The sequence below is a fragment of the Coturnix japonica genome, chromosome 1 (assembly GCF_054131305.1).
Source record: "Coturnix japonica strain WE chromosome 1, WE-NBRP24, whole genome shotgun sequence".
Lineage (NCBI taxonomy): Eukaryota > Metazoa > Chordata > Aves > Galliformes > Phasianidae > Coturnix > Coturnix japonica.
In genome coordinates this window covers 3,911,150-3,933,175 of record NC_140663.1, presented here as the reverse complement: position 1 = coordinate 3,933,175, position 22,026 = coordinate 3,911,150, and positions in this window count along the sequence as shown.

The window sequence follows — 22,026 nt, the reverse complement described above, 5'->3', positions numbered from 1 at the left end:
CACAGAATCACAGAATTGTAGGGGTTGGAAGGGACCTCTAGAGATCATCGAGTCCAACTGGGGAAAGTGCTAGTTAACATGTTCCAAAAACTCCCTGGGAGAATGCTAGAAATCAAAGAAAATGGACAGTGTTCAGTTCTGTGCCTTACTTAACTCTGTTAAAATGCCTCCTTGGAGGCATTCCAGGCCAGATTGGATGGGACTTTGAGCAACCTGGTCTAGGGCGGGCTCTACCTGCCTATAACAGTGGGGTTGGAACTAGATGATCTTAAAGGTCCCTTCCAATCCAAATCATTCTATGATTCTATGGTTGTGGATCATTATAGCAACCATCCATTAATGTTAGTTCATCAACCTATGTTCAGCTGCTTCCAAGAGTAGTGCCAGACCAGTTCATACCAATAAGAATAAAATTTTACAGCTCTTCATGATACCTGACATCATGAATTAACCACTGATTTCAGTGAGAGCTAATTTAGAATAAAGCTTTGCTGTGGTATCAGGTAGTGGTAGGGGGATCTGAAGAAAGGTATATGAAAATAGTGAAATCAAAAGCAGGGAGCCAGTGCGTGGTTGACCAGTTAAATAGAAAGTTAGGGGATTTTTCAGAGAACAAGAACTCTGCATTTAGAGTAAAGCAGACTTTGCAAGAGGCACATTGCTCCTGACTGCATGCAAGCAGAGAGGTTACTGATATGGAAAATTACTTGGCCACTGGCCAACATTTATTCAAGTTTGTGAAAAGGAAAAGAGAAAATTTCAGAAGAAAAATCTCAAGGTAATACATTGACTAGTTTGTATCACACCGGATAAAAAGAGACAGTAAATCAAAAAGGTTTAGAAATCGGATATTTAATACACATCAGTTATCGAGGCATCGTCTGTGATATATCTTTTTAAAACATATAAGAACTGGGTAAACAGGGTGAACTGAAATGAAGGTAAAAGGTACCAAGATATCAACTTGCCCAGGTACAAAATACATTATGAAAATATAATAATTAAGTACTAGATATAATTCATCAAGTATTTTACTAGATTTTTTAAAATATTATTCTACTTTGAAGATACCAGCTCTGGTTCATGTCCTCTCTTTCCAAAGTCATCTTATTGCTTGCTTTCAAAGCAAGATGGACAGATGATGAGCACTTTCTCAAAAACCTCTTCCATAGAAAAACCTGTGTAGTAGGACTGCCTTACAGCATCCATAGACAGAACTGATCTGAGACCAGAATGATGATCTGAGTTTGCTACTGTGCAGTTTCCTTCTGACAGTACTGTATTCTTAGCTCATAGTGCTTAAAAGTCTTCTCAGTCATTATCTAGAGGGCAGTTTCAACACAGCTATGGGATTGGCTCATCCGGTTTCCCCAGAGTCTGAGTGCCATGCTTCTCCATGTGCAGTGTGATGGTGGTGGGAAACATCCACAAGCCACACTGCTCCCAAATTGCTCAACATCTGACTGACAGAGATGTAACTTCCCTTCATTTAGAACCCTTTTCTGTTGATGTAATTTCCTGCACCTGGGAAAAGAGTCTGCCAGTCCACAGTGGACAACGGAATGACTTGAAGTGCTTAAGAGGAAGGTGGTCCTGGTTAATGATATTGAAAGTTGCTTTGGGCACCAAAATGACTCTCTACTGCTTAGCCCAACCCTTTTGTGAAACAGGCGATCTTGTTCGGATGCAGATTAAACTGAGCTAACAAGATTTACAAAACGTGATGTGGCTGTGTCAGGGTTTTGCCTGCCAAATTCAGCATCCCCTCATGAGTATGCAGAAGTGAGTCATACTGGAGAAGGAATCAGACTAGACTTAAAAAGCATGATGTGACCTATACTTTGTAGCAGAACTGTAACATAGCCCTCATTTCCTTTCCATCATTTAGTTTTAACTGATTTTAATGTGGGAAGAAACAAAAAGACAGTGGATTTTGCTTTTGCTTGCATGTCGTTGAGCTCCACATTATCCCTCATTTTATGTTATAGGATGAATGTATCTAGAGTATGAATCTGTCTTGCCCCTGATCACTTCTGTTGTACCTTGAAGTTCAAATGCAATGCTATTGTCACCTCACTTCTTATTCTTCAGTGTGCAACTCTTTCTCCCTGGAATTTCAAAACTTCTGTTTTGAAAGCCTAGTTCTGTATTGGGTATTTGACCTGGAACAGCTTTGCACAGCCATAATACCGAACAACATGACAGTCTTTAAAAAGTTCTTACGTATCACTGACATAGGAAATCACACTGAAGGATGAAAGCCCACCTGCTGTAAATCGGAGCTCTTCTATTACTTTTGTAGAGCTATGTCAATTTATATGAGCTGAAAACTGTTCTTGCTGATATTAATATATCCTTACTCTTTTACCCAAGCATACTTTGATACAAAAAGATGAAGCCATGGGAAAGAAACCACCTTTTCACTAATTTCTCACTGATCTCAATTAAAAAAAGAAAAAAAAAAAAACAAAAAAAAAACCTCACAGTATCAGAAAGATGAGTAGAGGTAAATGAGACTGTGTGTTTTAAAAATGTCAAGAAACATCTGGTCCCCATTTGTGAGAATTACTGAGTCTTCTTCAGTCCCTTAACCCTTTCACCCACATTGTGTCTGTGCTTGCATATTTTATGAGTTTTATCTTTGGAATCCTTTCAGTGAGAGAAACTCAATATAGAAAACAAATCTTTTCTACGAGTCCCTTCTAAGAGTTAAAAGAAGGATGGGTTTCAAGAGCCCTCACTTCACAATACTCCATGATACCCAAATTACTTCAGTTTAGGGCCATGTCTATATTTCCAACATAAAGTCTTCAATTTCATATGCAGTGTTCCTACTAGGCTGGAAATGTGGTTGGGAAGGTGTCATCTTGGGAGTAATTTTTGATCTGACTCCAAATGGAAAGGATTTTTGTGGATTTTGCCTTAAAAACATTTAGGGGTGGGAGCATGTAAGTTGTTCCAAAATTACCCAGTGATAACTTCTGTTTTTGACAGAAGGTCCTTAAATTTGTGAGCTTTTCTCTGGTACTTACAAAGGCTGGTTTTCTGAAACTTCTGAGTATCAACTGACTGAATGCAAAATGTTTTAGGTACCTGTTTGGATGCCCAATGTCAGAAATGTCTGTACTTCACTCTAGACTGTTAATATAGTTATGCCTTTAGCATGCAGATTTTTTTATTTTTTTTTTTTTTTTATTAATTGCTAAGGCAAGATAGGATGTTAGTCTAGATGTGAGGTCTGACTACATCAATGGTTTCTGAGTGGGAAGAGTCTAAAGTCCTCTCTTCTAGTTTCATAGATCAGCTGCTGTACTTCTACAGTAGGACAGCTTTTACTAAAGTTATGTTCTCCTTGGAGCAACACTGTGGAGAAGGACTTGGGGGTCCTGGTGGATGAGAAACTGGACATGAGCCAGTAGTGTGTGCTTGCAGCCCTGAAGGCCAACTGTGTTCTGGGCTGCATTAAAAGAGGGGTGGCTAGCAGGGTGTGGGAGCTGATTGTACCATTCCAAATCCTTCAAGATTTATAATCAATATAAGTTTTTTGTGCTAAGTGTAGGAAAGCACAAGAACAGTCTTGCAGAGAGGTGATGGATGCCCCATTCATGGAGACACTCAAGGTCAAGCTGGAGCAGGCTGTAAGCATACTGATCTAGCTGGAGGTGTTCCTGTTCACTGGATGAGAGTTGGAATAGATGACTTTTAAAGGTCCCTTTTGCCTCACTGATTCTATGATTCTCCTGATACTCCTTATGATAGAGGGCTGAAATGGAAAGCCTAATTTTTCCTGCAGAAAAGACTGGTTCTACAAATCACAGAACTGTGGAAGGATGCACTGGCTACACCAGAGAGTTCAATGTGCAACTATTAAATGTCTCATTCCTCTAAAGTCAAAATATTCATTGTGTTTTTATTCTTGTGATGAGATCAGGAAATATAATGCAGGGTAATCATTGCCTCATATTGGCTGGAATAATACAGACAAAAGAGAATGTTTCAGTGAGGATTAAACAAAGCCTATCCAAATACTAAGCTTTATGAACAATTCTGTGATTTTATTACTTTTTTCTAAATTTGAGATTAACCCTCCTCCCCCACATACACCCTCCCAGAAAAGACAAATCTTGAATACCTCAAAAAAGAAGATAATTCTGTCTATTTTTAACAAGCTCTACCTTGTTATGTAACTGAACATTTAGCCCTGTACGTATGGACATGCATCCATTAGAGACAATGGGATCAGGAATACCCTTTTAAGGTCTCTTTTAAAATGGACAAAGTATCCAAATTACCACTGATTAGAATTGGAACAAGAGGAGTTCCGCATCTGTGAAATCCAGGCCTCAGATGACTATCAAATAATTAAGAACAGTTAGCAGCAGCCGCTAACATAAAACTTCATCAGAATTTCACATGCTGGCACAGATTGGGGAGTCTTAAAGAATAACAGAAATGAAGTTCTACAATCAAAGCATATAAGGATAAATTCTCTTCTTGATAACATCTGCGGGAAAATTGCCATTGAATTCAGTATGACCACCAAGATGTGTCCATAATTATTAACAATGTATGAAACAGCTTGGACACTTGGTAAAGCTGTGTACATAAATTGTTATAGGGAGGAACCCAAATCAGCATAACAAGTTTGTCCTTATTACAGGAATTGTCCACAGGACAGCAATTCCATTTTACCACATTTTTTGAGGTTGTGATTTTTTTTTTTCACAGCAAAGAGGGGGAAAAAAAAAAAAAAAAAAAAAAAAAAAAAAAAAAAAAAAGAGGAAAATAAAAGCTTTTCAAATATTTTGGCAAATTTTAATGAGACTGGAATTTTAATAACACTTTCATGTTATCCATGTAACAGAGACTCAGGCAATTCTCTTTGAATTCCCTCCTTGACCAGAGCCATGAACCTCAAAAATTCTGTCCAAGAAAAATGTCAACAAAATAGACAGTTCTTTACAAAATGCTTCAGCTTTGATGAAACGTGTTTTAACAAAATATATCTAATTTACAGCTCTAGTTAGAATTCAGTGTGCAACTCCAGAGGTGAAAAGGAACTCTGCTGCATACCAAGAATCTTCCATTAAATGCTAAATTCTCCTGGTTTTGGGGGGGTCCCATGTTGCTATGGTTGTCAGTAAGCGTGCAGTCTGTCAAAGTCCTTGTAGAAACACTGCACTTCATGGTAGTTAAATACATCTAAAAAATAAAAGTAAAAAACCCACAAGGCTTTTTTTTTTCTTTTTTTTCAGAATTTCCCAAATAAACATTTTAGAAACGTTTCTTAAGCTATTAATCTTTATTTTGCTTTGTACATCTGAAGAGAAATTGGGAAACCTACACCGTGATGATGATCTGAGACTTGAATCTTGTTGGTTCAGTTGCCTGCTCAGACAGAAGTTTTCACAGTTATTTCTTCTATACTTACTTCATCTCCTGTAAATGGAAGACTACTTGAAAACTGGTGTTAAAGGATGAATGTGCTCATTTACAAGGAATTAAAATTTTGGGGTAATAGGGATAAAGTACTAAACACAGACATTTAGATAATTACAGAATCAAAGAATAGATCAAATTAGAAGAAATCAATGGAAAATCCAATCACAGCCAAAGGGATGTGATTAATGGTTCTCTGTTGGGGTGCAGGCTTGTCACAGTGGTGTCCCTCAGGGTTCAGTCTTGGGACTGCTGCTCTTCCACACCTTTATTAATGATACAGACGATGTCATCAAGTGCACCCTCAGCAAGTTTGCAGATGACACCAAGCTGAGCAGTGCAGTCAATGGAAGGGAAGCCATTCAGAGGGACCTGGACAGGCTGGAGAAGTGGGCCCATGTGAACCTAATGAGGTTCAACAGGGCCAAGTGCAGAGTTCTGCACTTCAGTCGGCACAATCCCATGTATTTATACAGACTGGGGGAAGATCCTCTTGGGATCAACCCTGTGGAGAAGGACTTGGGGGTCCTGGTGGATGAGAAACTGGACATGATCCAGCAGTGTGTGCTTGCAGCCCGGAAGGCCAACTGTGTTCTGAGCTGTATTAAAAAAGGGGTGGCCAGCAGGAGGTGATTATCCCACTCTACTCAGCTCTTTCAAAGCCCCATCTGCAGTACTGCATCCAGGTCTAGGGCCCCCAGATCAGGAAGGTCATGGAGCTCTTAGAGTGGGTCTAGAGGAGAGTCACTAAGATGATCAAAGTGCTCGAGCACCTCTCCTATGAGGAAAGGTTGAGGGAACTGGGCTTGTTTAGCTTAAAGGAGAGAAGGCTCCAGAGGGACCTCATTGTGGCCTTCCAGTACTTGAAGGGAGCGTATAAACAGGAGGGTGAATATAAGGGTGGGTAGTGATAGGACAAGGGGGAATGGTTTTAAACTGAAACAAGGGATGTTTAGGTTAGATATTGGGAGGAAGTTTTTCACACAGAGGGTAGTGACACACTGGAACAGGTTGCTCAAGGAGGTTGTGGATGCCCCATCCCTGGAGGCATTTAAGACCAGGCTGGATATGGTTCTGGGCAGCCTGGTCTCGTGGTTGGCAACCTTGCACATAGCAGGGGGGTTGAAACGAGATGATCATTGTCATCCTTTTCAAACCAGGCCATTCTATGATTCTATGATCCTATGAAAATATCAGGTTTATTCCCCACCATGCTGCCAAATCCTGGAAACTTTTATTAACATTATAGTAATGCTTGCTGTTTGTTTCATAAGGATCCATTTTCCAAACTCAGGACAGCATTTTTTTAGAAAGCCTTATTTTAGGAAAATGTAATTGTAGGCAAAATGATGGTAGACAATAGCAAATTTGCATGAAATACAGTAAACAGATTCAGATATAAAATATTTTTTAAATCAATGTCTCAAAGCTTTGTAAATCAAACCTCCCATGTTTCATCTTTCAATTCATGCTTCATTCTCAAATTCATCTGCACCAAGTATGTCAATAGACACAATGAAAATCAAAGTAAAATACTGAATTTATGGCCAGTGAATATGTTTCTTTTCATACTAGTCCACTTTCATTTTGATAAAGAAAGTAACATTATTTCCAGTTGATTTCAGGACAGTGATTTAGCTACCAAAGCTGAACAGTCCAAAGCCACTAACCAGATGTTATCTGTAGCACTTTGGGGTAATTAGTTTCTTTTTCCTTTCTTTTCTTTTCCACACAGTATAGTTTTTGAAAGAGACTATAAATTGAAAATCAAGGTAGCAATCTCAAAATAACATTAAATTAAAAAGAAAGACAAAAAGGCAAATATTTGGAATGGATTCAGATTATTTGTCTAGCAAATTCGATTTTTATTTTTCCTTAATTCTGCCATTCTTTTGGGGGAAAAAAAAAAAAAAAAAAAAAAAGCCTTGGACCTCCATTCCATAGGAAAAAAAAAAAAAAAAAAAGGTTGATAAGATTATCTTCTTGTGGTTAGAGGAGAAACCTCATTACTCTTTGTGAATCAACCAGCATGTCCCAAGATGAACTAGACATCTTTGCAGGCCCTTCTCTCTTCAAGGGAACACAGTGTTGAGTTCTTCAGAACTAGTATTACTAAGTGAAGAGGTGACCACCTGTGCACAATCCAAATGAGATCACTGCCTCCCAGCTGAAAGCTACTATCTCAAATCCAGCAGCAAAGCTGCTGATATGGCCTTGCCCTCCCTTTTTCAGTCAAAATAAACCAAGTAGATCTTCTGATATAAATACCGACTGTCTGAGAGGTACCGCTTTGCCTGAAGTGGTTGGAGCATGCATTCGAGATTTCATATCTTCTACACAGAACTGGGGAAGAATGAGGGGAGCCCGAAGTCTCACCTTACTTCTTTTGAGGAACAAATTCTTCCACCAAAACTAGCCTGGAGCAATCCCTTTCCTTGAGGAGAACAAGGAATAAGTCTGTGATTAGTAAAGTCTTGCAGTTCTGCAGACTTTCAAAAGGCTCTTGGAGATATAAGAGTACAAATCTGATGGAAAGTTAATGAAACTTTCACTCCTAAATCTCTTAGGTTCTTTTGAAACTTTCCTCACTTATCTTCAAAGCTCTGTTCAGGCATAAGCCTTGGCAATTTGCGTGGGTGATACTACACAGGGATTAATAGCCATTTTATAGATGAGGAAACTGAGGTGAAGTGACGTGCCAAAGGCCACACAAGAAGTCATGTCAAACGATTCAGATGGAGAAGGATTAGCAAGGGGAGAGAAGGGTTTTTCATCACTTACATAGAAAATTATGGAGAGAAGAAAGAAGGTTCATCAGATTTATAATTAAAATTCCAGGCTTCTCAGAAGAAAAACACTACCCTTCTCCTAAAACTCATAATTTCTAAAATTTTGAGTTCTTGATCATTTGGGGGGGATCTTTTTCTCATTCACTTTCTGTTTTGTCTTTCCTTTTCTAATGTCTTGTATTTCTATATTCTGGGCAAGGGGAATGATTGAAGAAAATCATTCCCCTGCCCAAAATCTAGCATAGAAATCTAGATAAATATCCAAAAGCTGAAAAGGTGGAAAAAATATTCTGGATCAGAGAACATTTTGCTGTGACTTCATAAATGGAAAGAATAGCTTACAACTGTGATAAAGTTGCTAGTAATAATGTGAACATTGTGGCGGCCTAAAGGTGTGAAAGATGTAGTTTACAGTAAGAGAAAATATCAGCTGACAGGGCTGTGAAAAACACATGAGTTCTGATTGGCTTATATCTTTCAGAGCTGAAGCTGGCAGTGAACTTCAATCGAACTAAAATTCTTAAGCATTTGTTGTGTTGTGTTAATCATCTAAACAACTGGAAAGGGTATGGTGGCTTACAAGTGTAGACCAGCAGTAGACACCGTAACGGCAGAGGTGATAAAGTTTTACTCCCTCTTATTCGCCAAAAAGAAAGAGTAATTGCCTATGGAACCCAATGGGATTATCTAGTGGTGTGAGAGAAATTATAATATGAAAAAAAAATAGATCTTTAAAAGAGTGAGCTCAGGATCCAATGGACAGTTCAAGGCAGGGTGGCTCAGCCTAATTATGAGCATTTACTTCACTTCATACCCTGGTTTTTCAGCCCACACATTGTTCCCTTAAACTACAGCTGTCCTACCCTTGGTATTCCAGCAAATTAATTTAAAGGCAGCTCGGGGATACCTGCATGAGCTTCAGTGACTGAAGTATAAACATCCCCAAGTACAGGTCAAAGAATGGGAGCAAAGGGTGAGTCACCTGCTGAGACAGGAGTGTGCCCGGCAAAATCTTTCAAGGAAAGTATGGAAGGAAGTAACCTGTCTGTCAGTCACAGGCACTGGTTGGGCTGGGACTGGTTGATAAAATGCCATGGGGGAAGTAGCTGTTCAAAAGCTAGAAGTGCTGTCCCTTCCGATAGGAAAAAAATAAGTCTTGGTTAAAAGGCAAGTATGAGTCTGTGCTTGCTTGGTGAAAAGGGCATAGGAGATGAGGGATCTGTCTGGATTTATTTTCTAGGTTGTAATGAATTACTCCAACTCTTCTCCAGTTGTGAAGCAACTGAACGCGCTATTCCCTACATAATGGACAGGAGCTGCTAAAGATTGGCTAAGTAATTTGCCAGAGTTTTTAGGAGGGATGAGTTTGTGACTATGAAACAGGGACGCCTGTCACCAAGCACACCAAGTCATTGGGATTTCAGGACAAGGTACATATGGCCATATTCTAAAAGTCCTTTGATACTTTAAACAGCTATAAATTTCTTAGAATGCCTCCCTAGCGCAGGTTCTTGGAAGTACTGACACACCCAACTCCCACAAACATCGTTCTCATCTTGAACTGGTGGCCTTCCAAAATCTGACCCTGAGCTGGTACCTCAAGGCCCTTGGCCTTATTTCTCAAAGGTGTTGATGGATTTCTGTTCAGCATCAGGTCTTTCATCACCTGCCCCTTAACTGTCTCTATCCTCAGCACTTGGGGCTAGTGGCTTGGTCCCAAGCCTATCAGTGACAATAGAAAGATTTCCATTAGTTTCAATAGGTCTTGGAACAGCCTCTAAATCCTTAAATAACCTGCTCTGAAAGAGTCTATCCCCTAAATTAGTCTACGGAAGGAAGGTCTGTGAAAACACAGCCATCTACGTTCCCAGCTCCCTCCCAACCCCTCCCTTCCCCTCCCCCATGTTTCAAGCACTTCTGCAGGTGATTTCTGTAATTTTAATTAATTTAATTGCCTGATTAATTTAATTGAAACACCACGGAAATTAAATGCTCACATTATGGTGTGTAATTAACATTAAGGCAATGACACAAACTGGACGGAGTGGAGCGAAGGTCTGTGTGCTCTGTTAGTGAATCATGCATTTCTATTGCTGGTGCTCAGGAACACAAGTTTGGAAGGAGTGTGAGACATGGGCTGGTTTTGCAAGAGGTGCTGCTTGCTGAGAGAAAGCCACAGCAGGCTGGGAAGAATTATGGGTGGCATGGCATGAAGCCTTGTTGATGAAACCTGCCTTGATCTAGAGAGTTTCGTCATGCCACCTGGTGAAATGAATGTGGGGTATGGGGTGGGGTGAGGGAGAGAGAGTATCCAGAGCTTTCCTCAATAGTGAAGAAAAACTTCTCAAGATGATGCAGAGCAGTATTAACAGGGATAATTTTTTTCTTTTTACAAGAAGTGTAAATATTGCCTTTAGAAGGCAGCTACATTCAGTCTTTCCATCTGTGCCAGGAACCATGAATGTATTTGCATGTTAATTTTGAGTGTTCATTAGAGTCATTTTTTTGTTTTCCTAACCCGAGGCCTTTTTTATTATCAGGAGGGTGGATGGATATTTTCCACGATAAGATCTTGTTTGCTGGGTTTTTTCTTGTGTTGTGCTTTTTTTTTTTTTTTGCTTTCTTTCTCTAACCCGGTGTGTCAAATTCCAGTCTGTGTGAAAGGTGAGGGCGTGTTAGAGAAGACAATGAAATGTTCTGCATATGCAGGGAACTCTGGAAAAAGCTCAGGGCTTTGCTCATCCCACCCCGCTCCACCCCTGCCACTCCCGAAGAGCAACACAACACTGATGGATGAGATCATTGCTCTGAGGGGGTAATAAAACAAAACCAGAAAGGGTAATTTAGAAACACTATATATGGAAAAATTGGCCAGTTTTGTGCAACCACTGACTACTGCAAAGATGCCAAGCTGACAGAGGTGGATCAGATAGGATCTTTCAGATCACGGCTGTTAAAGGCAGGGAGACTCCCCTTTACACATTTTATAGGATTGACACAAAAGAATAGTTTTGGCCATTTTCTTTTCTCTTAGGCAGCAGCTCAGAGTGACTTCCTGGGTTTGAACTGATTTGTCCTCAGCTTCAGGATACTTCCAATGGAGTACTAAAACTCTACACTTTTACCACTTACTATTAGCATACATGGAAGTTTTGCCAAGACAATAAAATTCCCCATTCTCTTTTCATAGACACAAGTTCTTCCAGGCCCATCAGACTTATCTGTGGCTATCACTGGCTCCAAGTCCACCAAACTATTTTCAGAGATAATCTACCCAGCTGCACACACAAGTATGCTCTCAGCACTTTCCAGGGTATAGGATGGCATTGAGAGTCAAGGGAGTGTGAATAATTGTTTATTTTGCATAAAGGAAGACTAAAATTGTTGGGTTGTTGGTTTATTCTGTTCCCAGAATGTCCAAGTGGATTAAAAAACAAATGTTGATTTTCCAGCACTTTTAAGAAAACAGTGTCAAATATCCACATTGGCACTCAATGTATAAAGAGTCATCCTATTCCCATAATTATAAGGTAGTGATAAGAGCTTTCCTTAAGTTTTAAGAGACCTGAATTAAACTCTCTCTCCTCTCCAAGTGGATTCAAATTCATGCCTCCTACGCAAGAAGAGCCTCCTAACCAGGCAGTATTAAGTATTGCCAATCCCTCCCAGTTCCACTTCACAGCCCTAACCTGGATCTGGGATCCAGGTGCCTCCCTCCCAGGAGAGCAGCCTAATCAGCAGACTGGTGACTCACCTTGGCCCTTTTTTCTGTGTGAGTTCTGAATTATTTCCTGCCAAGTGGAACAGCTCCAGAGCCATCCATGACCACGCTGCCTTTGGATACCCTGCAGCTCAGAAGCTAGGACGCTCACCAGCTGGGTGGGAAATGCATGATCAAATCCAACTTTTGTCCTGATTCAGCTACCTTCTTGATGATATCCTACTTACCTCCCTGAGCAGTGCTCCCTATGGGAGCCTGGTGCTCCTTCCTCCTCCCATTGGATTTAGTTCAATCTTGAAAAAATATTAAAGTATTAGTTTATGTAGAAAGTAAATAAATAGACCAATTCCTGAGGGTGATGGTTAGCACATTGTCTGTGGGTTCTCATGACTGAGTGATCGCATGAAATAAGACATTTTGGACTGGAGGAGTTGAGTGCATATACACTTCTTCATACAGTAGCAGCGCGGACATTCTCCAGGATAGAGGAAAATCTGAAGCTGAGTTTGCCAGATCCTGAAGGAAGAATGCCAGCAACTGAGAAATCTCTGATGAAATATTTGTGTTTTATTGCTGTTTCTCCTTCAGCATTTGGTGAAGTTACTCCACAAATGTCTCTCCCAGGGGAAGTTACCAGTTGAATTGACCTGAAGTGTGCATGATAGCTGAAATGGTGCTTCACAGTAAACTCAGCCTATGACCAAAAGTACTCATTAAAAATACTTCAGTATTTCCATGTTCACCTAATCCAGGTACAGCTTCATTGACGATGGTGAGGAAGCTGAGTGTGTCACCGTTATGTTCCTCCTCTGACTGCAGGCACAGCTCAGCAGATGCCCTGCCCAGTGTCACCGCTACTCCAAAGTCACATGCGCACATGAAATGTCCTAATGTGACCTCAATACCTTCCGAAGCCCAGACAAAACAATACAGTGGTCTTTGGTATGTGGAGCAAGACTCTACTCCTCTCTGAACATTTGGTGTTTCCTCCTCTAGGAGATCTTTTTGGTTCTTTATTTGAATATAACAGAAACAAGGAAGAAGAAAAGAAGGGATAAGAAAGAAAACTGCAGACATTACTCACAGTGCTCTACCAGATGGCCTTGATTGTGATCAAGAGATTACCCATCCCATCTTCAAGGAAAGAAGGCCATTTATGCCTGTCCCTCACTGAGAACATCACCAATGACTGTGCATAGAATAACCCACCCAAGCTGGACTGCAAAACCACAACCACTGTTATTCATAGCATTAAAGCCAGTAATAATAATGATCATCTTAACGTTATAAATAATATTAGCAATAATAATGTTTTTAATATAAACAGTAATTACAATAGTAGTAGTAATAGTAACAATACTTGAATCTGCATTCCAATACCATCTGAAGGTATCTAAAATGTATGCTTGAGAATGACAGAGTGAAGTCAAAGCAGGTGAATAAGGAGGACGTCCACTTATTTTAGGTGCCTCATTTGAGATCTCTTGGGCATGAGTTTTCCAAAACCTTAGCAATGCAGAAAGTTTTCTGCATTCCAGACATATAGATGCCATCAACTTTGATTGTCACAGTGAGGGCTCAGCATATTTGAAAACTAAGCCAGAGAGTCCTACATAGGACATTAGAGAATTAAAGGAAAGGAACCAACAGAAGAGAAAAAGTCTTTCTCTCCAGGTGAGCATTCAATTTCCTTCACATTAAGAGTGCCCTTTTCCTGAAAATCTCCTTCTTGTTCTGTATATACCTTCAGATTTCTATAGTATATATGATCTTACAGGATATATGGTCATTAATCTGGAACCATCGCTGAAGAAGAGGATTTAAAGGCCTCCTCTTTGAGCCAAAGATCCTGGCAATGAAATACATTGGGTCGTTGCTACTAATTCTACAGACGATTTTCAGTCACATGCAGGTTTTTTACAAAGTTGAGGTTACAGATTTTAACTAGATAATATTTTTGGCTACAGTCAACTATATCCACTACAGTGATTGTTGTATATTTTGGCCAAAGCATTAGATAAGGCAAAGATCTGTACTTTACAGTAGATACTGACAATTATTCTGTTTAATACTGAGCATGCAGCTGAGCTCCCTTTGTACATACACATCAAGTGGGCTTTACTATTGTAAAATTAAATTTAGCTCTTAAGGCAATTTTCAGTTCGTATCACTCTGAAATATACTACCTGCTCCCTCACAGAAATTGTTTTAATTTAGAAGAAAGTAGAAGAAAGTTTATCTAATTTCACTGAATAAATACAAAAGAAATAGGAAACAATCATTTCTCCAAACTTAGTTTGATACATAGATCTGATTAAGACTCAGGAACCTTATCAAGCTTGAAAAATTATTTGTATCTAACGATATACTTAAACTAATGCTCATATTATAGTCAGTGTTTTATTCTGGGGCAAAGAATCTTCAGTCATATAATAAAACACTTTCCAGCAGATATACAGGAGGACAAAGATCCATCTGGATTTTCTAGCATATGACTTCCCAACCTTAATATTGCATTTCTTGCTTGACCACCCAGCATGAAACATGTTGAAGCTGGTTACTTGCTTGGAGTAAAGATTATCTGTTGTGTGGAAGTACAACTGAGTATATTGATTTAATTAGATGCTCTTTCCTGAATAACGTTTGGCATCTTCCAGAGATACCTTGAACGGTGATTATATAAGCAAGCTAACAGGAGAGCAAGGAATGGCATAAGACAAGCAATGGTCATTAATTCTTACATTTATTTTATGACTTGAGTGGAGAAAATTTTTAGAAAAGCAGTGCTTTATGTTGATTTGCCTCTGAGGCAAATGACACTGACATTCAAAGCTATAGAGAATTAGATCCATAGACTGTGCCCAGCAGACTGCTCTGGAAAGATATGAGAAGTTTCACACAGATTCCCAACCTCAAGGCAGAATCACTGCTATTCCTGAACACTTTACAACTGCAAGTTGAATTAGCAGTATAAACTACTAATGACAGGAGTGGAATTAATAGTTGAATCAGAGAACAGGAGCCAGAATATTAGCCTGAAATCATAGATTCAGAATGATCTGATAAAGAAGGGACTTTAAAGATCACCTAGTTCCAACCCTCTGCCAGAAGCAGGAACACCTCCCACTAGACCAAGTTGCCCAAAGCTCCATCCAACCTGACCTTAAACGTCTCACAAGGATGGGGCATCCATAACTTCTCTGAGCAATTTGTATACTTAACAAGCATCCCAAACAACAAGGAGCAAAACGTGCATGGGGAGTAAACATGAGGTTGGGTCAAGAAGGATTGTATTAAAGCTGACAGGGAACTGTCTGTTTAAAGATCTCCTCTGCCTCCCATTCCTACAAACTTGCCTTTCTGAAGCAGCAGATAACTAGCCAGATTTTCATAGTACTTGTATCAGAAGCTAAATAGGATCTGTGAAGACTAATAAAAAGCTACAAATCCATTTCAGCATCAGTCTCAGCAATACAAGTGATGAGAGACAAGGACACCAGCACCAACCTGCCAGCTGCTGATGGGAGCCTGGTTGTTTCTTCCTGCACCATACCCCTGTCTGGGTCTTGACAGGTCAAGTCATGTTCCACCTATACTATTTCCTGAAGGTACTGCTTGAACACTGGAAAGCCCTGTTCAGATTTCTAGGTTGATGCAAGAGGCAGAAATGCCCTCTAACTCCACCAGACAACTCCCTTGCTTCTCAGGGATCACAAACAGGATGCTGCAGGGCAATTGAAAGGCTTGAACTGCCGAATAAACAGTGACAAATTGTAGATTAAGAAAAAGCCTGTTATTTCTGTCAAAGAGGCACCTTCACCGCCAAATGGATTCAGCTGTCGTTGCTACTGATTGCTCTCTTTCCACTAAAAGTCCCCTAAGAAAAATGTAAATCTTATGTAAATCCTTTGTTATCACACGACAACGTGCGTATCGCAAGCTGCATGGTTTAGAACACAGGTCCATTTTTCTCCAGACTCCACCACTCCTCTTTCAAATTTCAAGGTCTTAATGTCTCGAGAGTGAGGTGGCAGAAGGCATTCAATGCCCCTGGGACAGACTGAGCAAGGAAAGCCCTCACAAGAGGAGGAGAGGGAGAATCAATCTCTTTACAGGTTTTGCTGTTGCAGTCAGCCCCATTGTACTTTGGAGTCAGTTTACTCTCTTCAGGGAGATGCAGAGAAATGGAGGCTGAGACATGGACCCAGGGCTCAGATGGAGTATATCTGTGCAAAGTGATGAAAAAAAGCCTAAAGGAAGAGGAGGAAGAGTGGAAGGAACAAAGCCGAAGTACAAAGGTGAAGAATTCACCCGCTATACTGTGTACATCATTCCCACCTTTATGCCGGAGTGCCACTTTCATGCCACAATGCAGTGGGCTTATGAGCATGTAAAAATATAAAATATAAATTCATTAGCATTCTTAGATATACAAAGAAGCCAGACAGCTAATCAAATGAAGCTGAAGGCTGTGGCTCTGAGATTTTTCTGCAGAAATATTTATCGAGCATGTTTACTAAGCAACGTCAGAACACCAGTCATCCTACCAAAACCTTCAAAGCTCATATGCATGTACAAGTCATCTACCTGAAATCTGCATCATCTTATTTCCTTCTCAGACAGGACAGAAACCATAAACTATTGTCCAGATTTCCTTAGTACACTATCATGGCACCCACAGGTGAATTTCAGCCCTGAGAAAATACTGTGGTTGAGATAACCTCAGTCTATCTATCCCATGGAAGACCTCTCAGTCTTCCATAGGATGGTAATTCCAAAGAGTTGGTTATTGAGCTGCAATTACAAAGACACAGTTCATGTTTGACAGGTGGGCTTGAAAACCTCAGATTTCTGGTTTTTGTGACTATCAACTATAGAAAGTGTATGGAGAACAACTGCTATCAGATATTTTGTCAACGCACGCCATTATTAAGGATGATTTGTGTCACATAAGTCCAGCTATATTCAGGGAGTTGCAATTATTTTTATTATAGTATTATTACTATTATTATTGTTGCTATTATTATTATTTATATGTCTTGGAGCTCAGCATGTTTTAAGGTCACAGGTACCCTGAGGTTTGCTAGAGGTACTTTGAGGTTATGAATCAAGTTACATCTAGCTAAAGCTATAGGTATTTATACGGTAGATGATTGTGTACTCTTGACTCAGTGCTCAGCAAAGTGCTCAGCAAAGGTAATTTGATTTAACACCATCAAAAATTGAAGGGTTTCAGTTTCACAAAACAAGGGGAAAAATTTACACTTTGTGCTTCTGGACTACATTTATGCAGTGAAGCAGGCTCAATACCCAGTCTAAATCCCATCTGACCTTATGGATGGTAACTGCAAGATGGTTCAAAGCACAAGATTGTACAGCCCCATATGGTAGTGTCAACCATTGTACAGAATCAGGTTCAGGCCTGAAAGTTAGCAAAGTCCTTGACAGAAAGAACATTTTGTTTAAGTCATTTGTAAACCTTAAGAGCTCTAAATGCAAATGCACCCAAAAGGTACCCAGGATCACCGAGGGCCATATGTATACTTTTTGCTTTCAGCTGTACACATGCACCCTGTGGGGTTTGCAAACATGACTGGATATAGGGGAAGAGTCTTTTACAATACAAGTAGTGAAGCACAGAAACAGATTGCCCAGAGATGGTGGATTTCCTTCTCCTGGAGACTTTCAAGGTCAGGTTGTGAAGGGTGCTGAGCACTGTAGGTGTCCCAGTTCATTACAGGGGAGTTGGACTAGACGACATTTAAGGTCCCTTCCAACTCAAACAACACTGTGATTCTATGACTTGAGACAGTTAATTAGATACCAAAGTCCTGCTGATTTCAGAACCATTGAAGATTGGGGAGTTATTGCCTATATCCACTAGAGTTTTAAAAGCCTTCTAAGCACTCCTCTCCATTTTAAGAAGGCTATTTCCAGTAATCGAACCTCAGAAGTGGGATAAAATACATGGTTTAGTAAGGTTCTGAGCAGGGATTTCCCAGATTGAAAACTAAACAGTAGATCCAGGGAAAGGAGTTACATGCTAATTTTTTTCTTGTTGCCTGGCCCCAAAACGGAAACCCAAATCGCAGTGTTAGGCCCCTAGGCTCTCCCTACATAATATATAAGGAAAGGTTGTTATCTAAGAGAGTGGAGCACTTCCACACACCTCCTATCTGGTCTTGCTACAGCCTCAAGCCTGGAGGCACAGAACCAGGAAGTCTGCCGCAGCATGGAGCAGCCTTGAGGCGAGACTCCATACTGTGCATTGGAAGCCATTGAAAGCAAGCCAGTTTGGAATTGCTGAGCATGCAGGGTGTGTCCAAGCTCCAACCCATCCTAAGGTACATGCATTAGGTCTGCAAAGCAAAATATCTCCCTCCACTTAGGTTCCAAAGGGCCGAGCCCACTCCTGAGGGGAGACATCTGCAAGCACTCAGAACTGAGCTTTGCTTGCTCTTTTTTAAATGTGGACCAAGGCAGAGTTGCACACACCTTATTCATTTTATCAAGAGTCAAGTTAGTGAAAGCGCTGGCCCATAAAGTGAGAAATCTGGCTTCAGCCCCTTCTTCAGCCTGGAGCGATCCAAACCACATTTTCCACCTCCCAAGAGAGAGCCCGAACCAACGGGAGTAAAGTGAGGTTGAGATTGGGGAGATAGGATACACATCCACCTCTTCTTGAAGCTGCGCAGAAATGCATTCCAGGGGGCATAAAGAGATCAAAGCAACCTCCCATAACCCAGACACACATAGACCACTGCTCAGCAGCCTCGTGGCTGGGCTCTGAGCCGGCCGACTTGAGCTCTGGGTTAGAGTTGCACTGCTTAACGCCTTTTAGATGGAAAGCAGTCATTGGGCAGAAGGAAAAGAAATTCTCCCCACTGGAAGGAGTGGAATCCAGTATCTCTCATCGCCTTTCCCCCTGGAGGTACCTGTATCAAAGACTCATGCAGCTGCAGAGTGTTTAAAGGTATAGTTTTCAGTGCAGGTTATGTGGACCTGTGGGCATCTTTGTCCTTTCTTTGGTTGTGGTTATAAACAAACTGGCAAATGAAAACTTAAGTCAGACTGCCAGTTTTGTGTTTCAAGCCCAGGAATGAGGCACCGTAAATAAATTTAGATTAGAAGCAAGTAAACATCCAGAGGTCTTTTCCAACCTCAACCATTTTGTGATCCACGTACATTACTTTTGGAATATTCACGGCCCTGCAAACTAACCATAAGCACGATTTCTTTCCAATTAGCTATATATATTTTCACTTTTGCTGCATATTCCTCAGAATTCCAGATGAGAGGGAGGACATGCTGGAGGCATCTGCTCCTCTGGGACCAGGGAGCAAGCCATGTACCTATGGCAAAGGACAAGACTCCAAGCTCAGAACTGCTGGAGATGTAGCTCCTAGTAAGACTCCACTGACTTGGCCAGCCAGACACATCTGACTGCTGGGATAGCTGTGAAAGCACAGCACTGCATTGCTAGCGTGGATGATACCAGCCTGCCCTTTTGTGAGCCAATTAAGGAAATGATATTCTTAGGATGTGAGATTTGAATAACCAGTTCTTTCCTTACCCCCATCACACTCCTCACTCATTCACTGGTTTTCATAGCTGTAAAAAGCCCAGTATAAACTAATAGTCTCTATACTAATGAAAAATAAGATTAATCAAGTGGATAGTCTCGTGAACACATTCCTTTATCTCAAAAGAAGAGAATCTGGTGTGGTCAGCACCAGACATCATGAAGCTGCAAGGTAGCAGCTTTCCCTCTGGAAAATTCTTCCACTTATTTGCAGTCAGTTTTAACCTCCTTTGTGCTTATGGACTGAAACAAAGAGAGGGTATTATTCTGCAGCCCAGGAAATCTATGCAACCATTCTCTGAAGATATCCATGTAAGTCTATTTGCCCTTGCCCGTGTGGGCATTAAAGATAGAATTAACACTAACAGCATAGTCTGTGCATGTAGAGCTCTGAAAGGCTTGGTCAATTTTTAATAGCAGTGACTGAAAGCCCTCATGTTGCATATGAGTGTGTTTTTGTATACGCACCGTACTTGGAGATGCCCTGGCAGCTCTCCTGTTTAACAGGGAGACCGCCTTAACACAACCTCTGGCCTTACCACCTACGCTGGGCTTTAAGGCACGGTATGGGAGCAAAGTTTGAACACCCCCTTCAAGGTGGAACCTGTCTAAGTAGTTCACAGTCTGGAACTTAGAATTTCCCATGACCGTGATACACGCATTCGCTGTGCTTTCTGAAATGCAATTTCTCTTACTTCTGTGCATATTTTAGCAAATTCTCTCAATCTCATTTTTCAACATTTGCATCTATCACCATTCATCTTGCAAATTAAAATATTTCTGCATGACACTCTGACACACGGGAGAGAAAGAAAGGGAAGAAAAAAAATAACAAACCAACCCAGCACAAAAGCATTTCTCAAAGTAACAGAACTACAGAGCTTTTCAAACTTCCTGTTTCATAGCACCGATAGAAAAAGTACACTGAGTTCCTATGAAGCACCCTCCTGACATTTCCAGACTTATTAGCCAGTTTTCACACTGACTTCAATCAACCTCTTTAATCCTCCAAGGAAAGAGCATTTTTAATTCACCGATTGGCTGATAAGCTTGAAGCCAAAAAATGATTTACACGTAGATGAATTGTGCTTACAAGATGGAACTTCGAGCATTAGAAGCGGATCTGAATTTCCTATCTGTCATTTTATTTGCCACATTCATTTTTGCTCTGCCATTACCCTTGCTGATTATGATCTTTCAGCGCTATTGGGCTCCTGCTTCCACAGTTTTTAATCTGCCTTTAATCCCATAGATTTTAAATATTCCCCGGCACCGAGAGACTGGAGGCAATTAACTGCCCTTCTGATGCTCTCCTTATCAGTTGCCTCCTTGTATCTCTCAGAAGCAGCCTCAAGACACTTCCAGGCTGACAAATACTACCAGCATTTCTGATGAAGCAGCCGCAGCAAATGCAATGTGAAGTCCAGCTGCGCAACCCGATTCTGAAATATCGAGTCATTCAAAAAATAAATAAATAAGCACAGCACCAGCATCTAAACTCCCGTTCCATTTTTACTTGACACAAATGGAAATAAATAAAGCATCTCTATGCATATTTAGTTTCAAAGTTGTTCGCGATTTTTTTTTCTGTTTCTTCTTTCTCTTCTCCTTTTTTTTTCCTTTATGCCTTTCTTCTTTCTTTTTCTTTTTCCTTTTTATTTTCTACTTTTTTTTTTTTTTTCCTTTTTCTTCCTACTCATTTTGAAAGATAATTTTTGTCTCTTCCGATCTGATTGCTGTCTCAAAGAGAAAATAGATGGCAAATTTCCTAGATGTGTTCGGGCACTTCTGGTGCCCTGAAAATAGACTTAGTGAGCAAAGATCCTTGGATTGATATCTTCGTCTTTTTGTTCTCAATCAGTAACAATGGAAAATCAGCTACACAAGTTCACCCACCACTAGTTGATGCAGTGTAAGCTTTCCTGTTTTATAAGGGATGTCCACTTGAACTAATTTGGACTGTGTAACTCAGCTCTGTGCTTTTTTCCATTATATCAAAGATCTGATACTACAAATGAAGAATCAAACCAGTGTGACACAGCTCAGGAAAATCTGTTTTTCATTAAAGAACATCTGTTTATTCACTAATGTATACATTTACATAACCCTTCAAGAATGCTAAACTTTTGCTCAAATAGGCCACATGGCAGTAGTTGGAAGACACAGAGAAATAAATGCAAAGGGCCTAATTCTCCATGGCTTTGCACCTAAGGAAATCAGCGTTAACAGAGCACAACAAGTGAAAGGTGTTATCATTTTTATCTGCTTTGTGCGAGCACTCATTGCTAACTGAGAGAAATAAATCATCCATTTTTCTTTTTACATATGTATGCATACATGTGCACACGTATATTTAGTGTGTGTACATCTCCATAATAGGTACAGATAATGTAGACTTCATCTTCAGGAATAATGCTTTCACTAAATCATAGAAAACAAGAATACTCTGCTTGATTCATAAAGCTCCCATTACTGCAATTCTGTGAGCTAGAAGT